Below are 9,274 nucleotides of genomic sequence, written 5' to 3'. Positions count from 1 at the left end.
TACCCTCTCTCTAAAGAATTTCTATTTAGAAAATACTTTTTTAATTCAACTTGCTGACTTTACCAATTAGAAAATCAAAAGTTTGGGGGGTGTTTTTTCCGGGTGTGGGGTGGGGATGGTATTACAAGCACTGCATGTTCTTTAGTTTAAAGTAGATATAGTTATTTCTCTTCTCTGATTTGCTATCCAAAGCATACTTCCATGGTATTAGTAGGAAATGTTAATTTTTGTGTGCTTGGAGCCATTCAAAAAGAAACAAGGAGAAAATTAGGCAGAAGGACAGAGAGATGGAGTAACAGGAAAAAAAAAAAATCTGTTAGGCCTCTGGAGTGTCTTTTGTTTGAAAATCATGAATAAATTTCTGTGGCTGAAAATGCTATTGGAAAATGTGTTGCTTTGATGAAAGATCATTCTAGAGTGAAACCCTGACCTCAATGGGATCTCTGGAAGTTTAGTTTATCTATATATTGTACACATGCTCCACTGGAAGAAGGGTTTCATCATAGATCTTAATGTAGGGGATGTTAATTATCAGATGATTTCCACAACAGATTTTAATCTAACTACTGTTCCTGGACTTTGCTGGGAAGTCCTATGCTGGTAAATGCTTAGCACTGAGGAAGGCCACATGAAAGGTCCAGACATTTCAAAGATATCACATCCTAAACTCCCACATATGAATATGTAGTTTCAGAAATGTAGAGACCAGAGTTAAAATTAGACAGCAATTTGAAGTAATTAAATTCTATTTTTCCAGAGAATTCTACTTGGGGGAAAAAAAAGCACCCCAAACCTCAGCACTTGCCCAATTGTAATGAACTGTTCCTGTTACAAAAAGCTATGAAAATGATGCAAGGACTGAGAACATCATCAAGCCTAAATCAACAGCATTGTTTAGCATTTACATTTTTCTATATATTTATTGTAACTTAAGTACAACAAATACTAAAGTATTTTATTTCAGTTTTAGTTTGAAACATAATTTTAGAACAGTGTACTATTTAGTCACAACCCTATCACTTTAAAACAATTTTAATATTAAGTACAGATGGAGCATATATATACATGGCTTTATCAATACCCACATAAATCTATGCCTTAATTAATTAAAATTCAACTACTATGTAAAGATTTTGTACCAGCTTAACCCTGGTTTAGTAAAACAGATTCTCTAAATAGGAACTAAACAAATGCCAGGCATTTCATTATTTGCATCATTAATTCTGACCCTTTATTTGCAAGACTCTCTCTCCCAAAAGTAATTCATCTCAGTTATATCACATCAGAACTTCACACCCAAATCCAGGTTTCCGATGATTTCTCGCCATATGGCAACTTCTTCAACTACATTATGTGAGGTTACTGTGCAGCCATCTCAGGGAAGTGCATCTTTTGCATAACCAACTTCACTAATAAGCTGATTACCGATATATCTCTGGAAGCAGAACAAAGAATCTTAGTTAGTGATGTGAATATATTTAACCTTAAAGTAGAAAAACTATTTTGCAATTAGGAATTCCTGGATTCTCAGAATTAAATTCTAACGGCTAGCACTTTTCAGGTTTCCATTTCAATTAGTGGAAAGAAGGGCACTGCACATATAAGTTCAGAGACTTCAAAATATTTGTGTATTTACAGATTTCTTTCTGTAGATACTAATTTCTTTGTATGTGCCCATTCTTTCTAATGTGTATTAGATATTGAACTCTAGATCTATAAGTAGTCCTGCTATATGCAACTCCCATCTTTATTTGCTTGCAGAATTAAGGGTTCAATAGTTTGGAATCAGGAGGAACACAGAGAAAGCCTTTCTTTTTCCTACTGACAGTCTCTGTGTGCTCACAGCCTATGGACTGGAAATCTCCACTTTAGGTATTGGACACAGAATACATTTGGCACCACTCAGCAGTGCTGTCCCTGAGGCACCATCTAAAAATCTGGTCTAGGGAAATTAAATTCTCTTTTCTCTGTGACTACAGAATATGGTACATATAATTTACACTTCAGATAATGATGGATTTACACTAGAGGATCAGGAAAGCAATAAACCTCAATATTGAGACATGTGGAAAATCTTCCACAAGAGGAAGTAACCTAAAGCACTCATGTAAAATATGTTTGCAGTTCACAGGATCAGAGGGAAAGAAGATGATCGAGTTGCACAAGAGGTAGTACCCACTGCAGTCCAAAATGGTTTATCCTGTAGGGTTATCACACTGAGGAAGCCAACTCTTAATGGTATGCGTTACTGGATATTCAAACTGTGTTGATGGGTGCATTATAGATGCCTTTTTAAATAGACTCTATCACACATCTCCATATTTTCATAAAGAATATAAACATCCTTTTCTTCGTGGAGCATGCACTTCCATATAATCATATAATCATAGCATGGTTTGAGTTGGAAGGGACTTTAAAGATCATCTAGTTCCAACCCCCCTGCCATGGGCAGGGACACTTTCCACTAGATCCAGTTGCTTGAAGCTTCATCCAACATGGCCTTGAACACTTTCACGGAGTGGGCATCCACAACCTCTGTGGGCAACCTGTTCCAATGTCTGTCTCACCACTGTTGTAGTAAATAATTTCTTCTTTATAGCTAATCCAAACCTACCCTCTTTCAGTTTAAAGCTTACCCCTTGTCCTATCACTGCACTCCCTGATAAAATGTCCCTCCTCATCCTTCCTGTGGGCCCCCTGTAAGTACTGGGAGGCTGCTGTAAGGTCTCCCCAGAGCCTTCTCTTCTCCAGGCTGAACAACCCCAACTCTCTCAGCCTGTCTTCACAGGGGAGATGCTCCAGGTCCCTGATGATCTTTGTGGCCCTCCTATGGGCCTGCTTGAGCAGGTCCATGTCCTTCTTGCACTGGAGGCTCCATTGCTGAACACAGCACTCCAGGTGGGGTCTCATGATTGCTGAGCAGAGGGGGAGAATCACCTCCCTTGACCTGCTGGCCACTCTTTTGATTGCAGCCCAGGATGTCGCTGGCTTTCTGGACTGCCAGTGCACATTGCTTACTCATAGTCAGTTTTCCATCCACTACTACTCCCAGTCCTTCTCTGCAAGGCTGCTCTCAATGTATTCATCATCCATCCTGTATTTGTGCATGGGATTGCCCTGACCCACGTGCAGGACCTTGTACTTGGCTTTGTTGAATTCCATGAAGTTTGCATGGGCCCACATCTCTAGCTTGCCAAGGTCCTCTGGATGACATCCCTTCCCTCTAGTAATCAACCATGTTACTCAGCTTGGCGTCATCTGAACATTTGCTGAGCGTGCACTCAATCCCACTGTCCATGTCCCCAACAAAGACGTTAAAGAATACTGGTCCCAGTACAGATCACTGAAGGACACCACTTGTCACTGACTTCCACCCAGTCCTTGAGCTGCTGACCACAACTCTTTGAATGTGACCATCCAGCTACCATCTTTATTCACCAAGTGGTCCAAAATGGAGGAGGTAGGCACTGATCCTGCTATGTCTCACACACTAAGTGAGTTCTCTATGATTTGAGCTAATTCCCCCTACTTTCAGTGGATACCAGTTATATAGGCTATAGCACAGTGTCTTTTCAAACTAAGTCAAGCATGATGGTGAAAAAAGTAATAACAATAATAAAAATTTTAATAAAAATTCAAAGGTGATTGACAGAGGGAATTAAATAAATATTATAAACCAAGCATATAAAATAATAGCAGCTCCTTGAATCAGTGTCCTGGCTGGGGATGGGTCTTAGCTGCAGGATGGATCTGGGCCCTGGACAAACCGATTGAAAAGACAAGTAAGAGTTTCTACCCCATTAGATGACTGAAGCTGGAGCCAAGATTCATGGATGTCCTTTTGCATGTAAGAATAAAATTTTGTACCATACTTTACATTGTGTTCACCTTCCTTACATGGATTATAGCTGTTGTAAATCATTAATATGACACTCTTTAAAAATACCACTAAAAGAAAGATGTTCTCTTCATAGTTTTCTTCCTTTCTCAAATGCTTTTTGCTGTGTTTGAACACTCATATGAAGAGAAAGCAACTTTTCTTGAACAGCATCTTTAAATTACTGGTCTACAGGGAAATGCCCTTTGTAATTTGAATGGTAAGCAAGAGTAACCATGGCAAGGGAGAGAGATGCCTGCCTCACACAGAATTTTCTCACCTGTAACTACTCCTTGGTTCTAAGGAGTAGCTAATAACTTTTTGTCTGTGCTTTTCTTCCAAGTCCTTGGGTGCCTTATATAAAACCTTCTAAAGGACTTGCTTCCAAAATGTTACCTCAAAGAAGCAATTCATAGACTCAAAGAATCACATGATAATTCAGGTTGGGAGGGACTCGGAGACTCTCTAGTCCATCCTCCTGTTCCATGCAGGGTCTTGTGTAAGGGCAGGCCAGGGATCTCAGGGCTTTGTTCAGCTGGGTCTCCAGTGATGGGGATAGCACAACCTTGATGGGAACCTGTTCCAACGCAGGTTTCTCCTTGCAGTGAAATAATTTTTCTCTACATCTATTGCAAACTAGTCTTGTTTCAATCAATGCCCACCAAACTCAACAAAAGAACTTAACAACACAAAACTGAAAAGAACTGAGATCTTCAACCTTGGAAACCTTGTAATAGCCATTTAACCCAGAAGGATCCTTTTCCACACATATCACATATCCTCTCCTATATTTCCTGTGCTCCCAAGACCGTCCATCAGCCTGGAGCGAGAGGTGGAAAGTCATGAATGTACCCCATATCACACACAAAGGAGATATTAATTAGTATCCTAGTTTCATAATCATGTGTTCTGCAACTCATGCCATTTCTGAGTAGCAGTGTCATATTCTTCTTGTAAATCATATACTTCCTTGATATATTTTTATCCTAAATCTCTCATTAGTCTATAAATTTATGTGGTTGCATTTTTCCTTTTGATCTGCCCATTGACTAGATGCAAACGAACAAGTAAATTTACCAGGTAGCCAATACTAGGGAAATTTTGCTAGAGGATGACCTGACCACCTAAAATCAATTTCCTGTAAGCAGCTTAAAACAGTATCGCAAGTTAAATGTGCTCCAATGTATTCCCTTGGTTCAAAACATAGCAGCACTGAAAAGTATGAGCAGCCACATGCAATTATATGGTCACATATATGAGGGACAAATCCTGAAGTGACAGTAAGAAAGATTTGACATTCACTGAAGGCAGATCATCTGGTGCTTGGAAGCAGTAAACAAGATTTCTTACAAACCCACCAGAGCAGTAGCAACCAAACAGGAATGAGGGAGGCAGGCTGTTAAAGCTATACTGCTAAAGACATACAAATAAAAGCAGTCATGTGCAGCTGGAGCCCTCCCCAAGTATTGCATCCTGGCTCTCCTATGGAAATGGCTTCCAAGTGTTTGCTGAATGATGCTGTAGCCTTGCTTACAGCTTCCATTTATTTTGTGTTCCTAAGGCTGCAGGTTTATAGATCCCCAGCCATACAATTTAATGCTTTGTGCCCACGCAATTTTATTTGATTTTAAGATTCTCCCAAGTACCTTGTTTCCAGGATTTCATCTGCTTTAGACTAATATTCTTCCTCCCTATCCCAGTCACTAGGCAATCTTAAAGTTGCTGTGCCTGGCCTCAGAGAGATCCTGAGGGTAATTTGTGGAAAAAGAGAGCTGGAGTAATGACACTTCCCTTCCTATTTATGTTTGGTTTCTCCCTTCATGATAAGAACAGTCTGCGAGAAATTAGAATATTCCCCTCCATACCAAAATGTAACAGTATCCTGTCATTACAGATGCAGATGATTTAAAGTCAGTGCAAGGTTCAGTTAACCCTTCAGAAGGAAACTTATAGCTCAGCAGGGAGTGCTAATAGAAATAATGATGTACAGTGAAGGGAGAAAGAACTCTGTTCTTGACCTGCAAGGTTCATTTCCTACCAGGAATTACTGAAATTCAGCAAAATATTTCACACATAGCTTAGTTTTTTGGAGCTTCAACTCCAGTTCCATACTGAAGTTGAAATAAATTCTAGGCAATGTTGTGCAAGACTGCACAAAATGAAGAGCTGAGCACGTAAAGTTGTGCAGAACATTTTCTCAGGTTTTCAAGGTACAGTTTCCAAGGACGATGGCTAAGGTCTACCTATTTTATATGTTTTTACACATCCAAAATGAATGTTTGAATACAAGGTGGAAAACGTGGATGGGATTCAGTTATCAAGTGATGTTTACTGCTGGCTGATATGCTCCAAGGTGTGCAGTCTCACCCCTATTTGCCACTCCAAGAAAGACACAGGTTTTTCAGAGGTCCTGAGTAATATCTGCCTCTCCTGCATGGATATATTTATCTGGCTGTCTCCAGAGAGTAATAAAACCATTCTTTCCACAAAAAAATGCCCCACAGCCAATGGTTCATGTGGTTATGTGCACACAGAGGGATGATCTAGGCCTTCAGATTTCACTTGAAGAAAATTCCAGTTAAATGAATGGGAATTTTGTTTGTTGTCAGGGTCAGACCTTCAGTGTATGGACAACGTGCACCCACTTCTGTCACTTCAACCTTCAGCATTTATTTGTTGTTTAGAGATGGCTTTTATGAACTGCTGCATGTTTGCAAATCCCAGGCTTCTAATGGAATATGTGAGCATTCAGCACCTTTCCATGTCAGAAACTAACTCCATTCATTTTTAATCTAATAAGAAAATATTTTTTTCCATAATTAATCACTAAATGATGACTAAATTACACACACAAGTGAAAGGGACCCCTGGTTAGCCATTAATAGCGGATGAGTGCCAGCTGTCAGAGGTGTTTTAATATCCATAGGTGATTATTACTTCTAAAATTTCAATATCGTAAAAATATCCAGTAGGACATACAAAACCTGATCTGCAGATGGTGAAACTCAGACTAGCTCCATTGTCGACTCTAGCCCCTAATTCTAATTTAATAGGGCAGCCACCTAATTAAATTGTGATTAATATAATTTATTTAGGATTAAGAGGCACGTGTGTACTGAATGCGAAATATATAAGCTTCTAATGACCAGCTGCTACTTAACTTTATTGTCTTTCTTAGCATGAACTCAAATTAATGATATCCCAAGCTAGAAGTATTTAATACTGAAATTGTCACAGAGAAACACCAAAATGAGTGCTAGTTCTTTAACCCAATTAAAAAGCATCCCAGTTGCTATCAAATGTATTTTACAAACCAGGATTATTTATAAATATGGTATGATGGAAAGTAATGTAAAAGATGGACTAAGAAGCATGATTTGAATAATAAAGATGATGAAATATCAAGTTATCGTTACAGTCCTTCTCTCTGTAGACCAAGTATCTGAGTGTGTGTGTGTGCACTGAGCTGGAACTCCACTCCACTAGAGCTGACGACACTTGGCCTGAATCTGAAACGACTAAAGTAGTCTCAACCTATAGATCTAGTCTCATCTATGGGTACATGTAGAGCCTTTCCCTCACTTTTCTTTCTTTTTTTTCTTTTTTTTTTTTAAAATTTGAGAAATACAAACGTTTCTTGCCAGCAGAAGAGAAGCTCAACAGAGTGTGTCAGAGGTGGCATCACAGCTCTGCCCTCTTTTTGACTGGTGTTGAATCATCAACTATTCAGAGAAATATGTGGTGTGGCTGTTTGCTTGACATAGTATGTATTTGGTACTAGTACTTAACTGGTACTAGTTTGGGGGTTTATACAAGAGAGGGAGGAAGTTTATTTATTACTTCAAACTTCTATCCTGTGGAAAAATATGTTCGGAACTCAAGTGAATAGCCTACTTTCTTTTCAATTAGTTTAAATGAAAAAAACCTTTTTATATGCTTTGAAATGAATCACAGAAATCATGGCTCTTTTTATCTGAAAAAGTAACACAGATCCATTTTTCCTGTTCTGCAGCTTATACTTGGTGGAATCTGCTGTGCATGATGCATGATCATGGCAGTACACACACTTGAAAACATGACATCTGTCATCCCAGTTATTGGAACAGAGCCCAATAGATTAATGTCAAGAGACCACCAACTGAGTATGACGAAAAGCACTGAGGCTAAAGATTTTTGGGTGACTCTGTTACATTTGGCTGCCCTTGTGGAAAAACACCCACATTGTTGCTAATATCCAGCTATTTCATTTCTATAAACAACATTTCTCTCTCTAAATATCTATTTATTATTTTACAAGTGAAAGTCACTGGATTTGGAGATTAAATTATCACCTCTGCTTGCACCATAAATAAGCAGAGTCCTGTCTTCCTCACCTCTGAGAAAATCATGAGGCAGAGGCTGGAAATATACCCTCAGTCTCTAATCAACAGTGTTTGCACATCAAGGATTGCTGCCTTGGGGAACCTGCTGAGAACAATTTTCCTTTACCAAAGGATTTTTTCCTTTACCAAAAATTGCAAATAAATTTGCTATAAAACCTGGTCTTCTCTTTCCCCACATAAGGAAAACAATATTAACAGAAGTTGACAGTTCATTTCAGGAAAAATGTTAAAATTACTCTTCCTGCACATAATGAGTGCTAGCTGTCTGTGCCGTTTTCTAACACCTATTAGTCACCATATCAGGACAGAACAGATGATCCCTGACCCAAAAATCTTTCAGTCAAGTATGGGTCATACCACAATGAATAGATTGGGAAACAATACCATACCAGAAGCACTGTTTTACTTTACTTTTTTTTTTTTTTTTTTTTCCCAAGACTACCTGGCAAAGGAATGTTTTAAGGTGGCTTTTAGAGGAAAATTAATTTCCTTTGAGCACTTATAGATTGCCTCTGTTGAGTGTAAGGGGTTGCCTAGCAGAATGCATAGAAATGTTTGTTTCAAAATTGAACAAACGGATGACGAAAGGGCTAGTGCTCAGAGCTAATCAGAAGCAGAAACAAACAGGTAGGATGACAGTAGGCTGTGATAATTCTTAAGACATCTAAAGAAGAGGGAGGCAGAGATGGCAGCAAGGTAAGGGCTGGCTTTGCTCTGCACCAGGACAATGGTCATCTGCTCCAGCTGGATGATGATAGATTGAACTGGCTGAGATACGATGATAAGTATTTATACTGGATAGTTGGATAAGAAACAGTATCTCAAATGATAGAGGATACACATTTTTAATATATTAATAAATAGATCATATTTATTCCGAAATACAAGAGAGCTTGCAGCTCAGCTGGGAAGAAAACTTACAAGTATGTGCAAGTTTAAATATAGTTCTGAAAATATTTAGATTTTTAACTCCCAGCAAAATTAAATTGTAATATGTGTAACCAATAATAAATGA

Source organism: Athene noctua, chromosome 2 (genome assembly GCF_965140245.1).
Source record: "Athene noctua chromosome 2, bAthNoc1.hap1.1, whole genome shotgun sequence".
In the NCBI taxonomy this organism is placed as follows: Eukaryota; Metazoa; Chordata; class Aves; order Strigiformes; family Strigidae; genus Athene; species Athene noctua.
Note: the sequence above shows the minus strand (reverse complement) of the source record.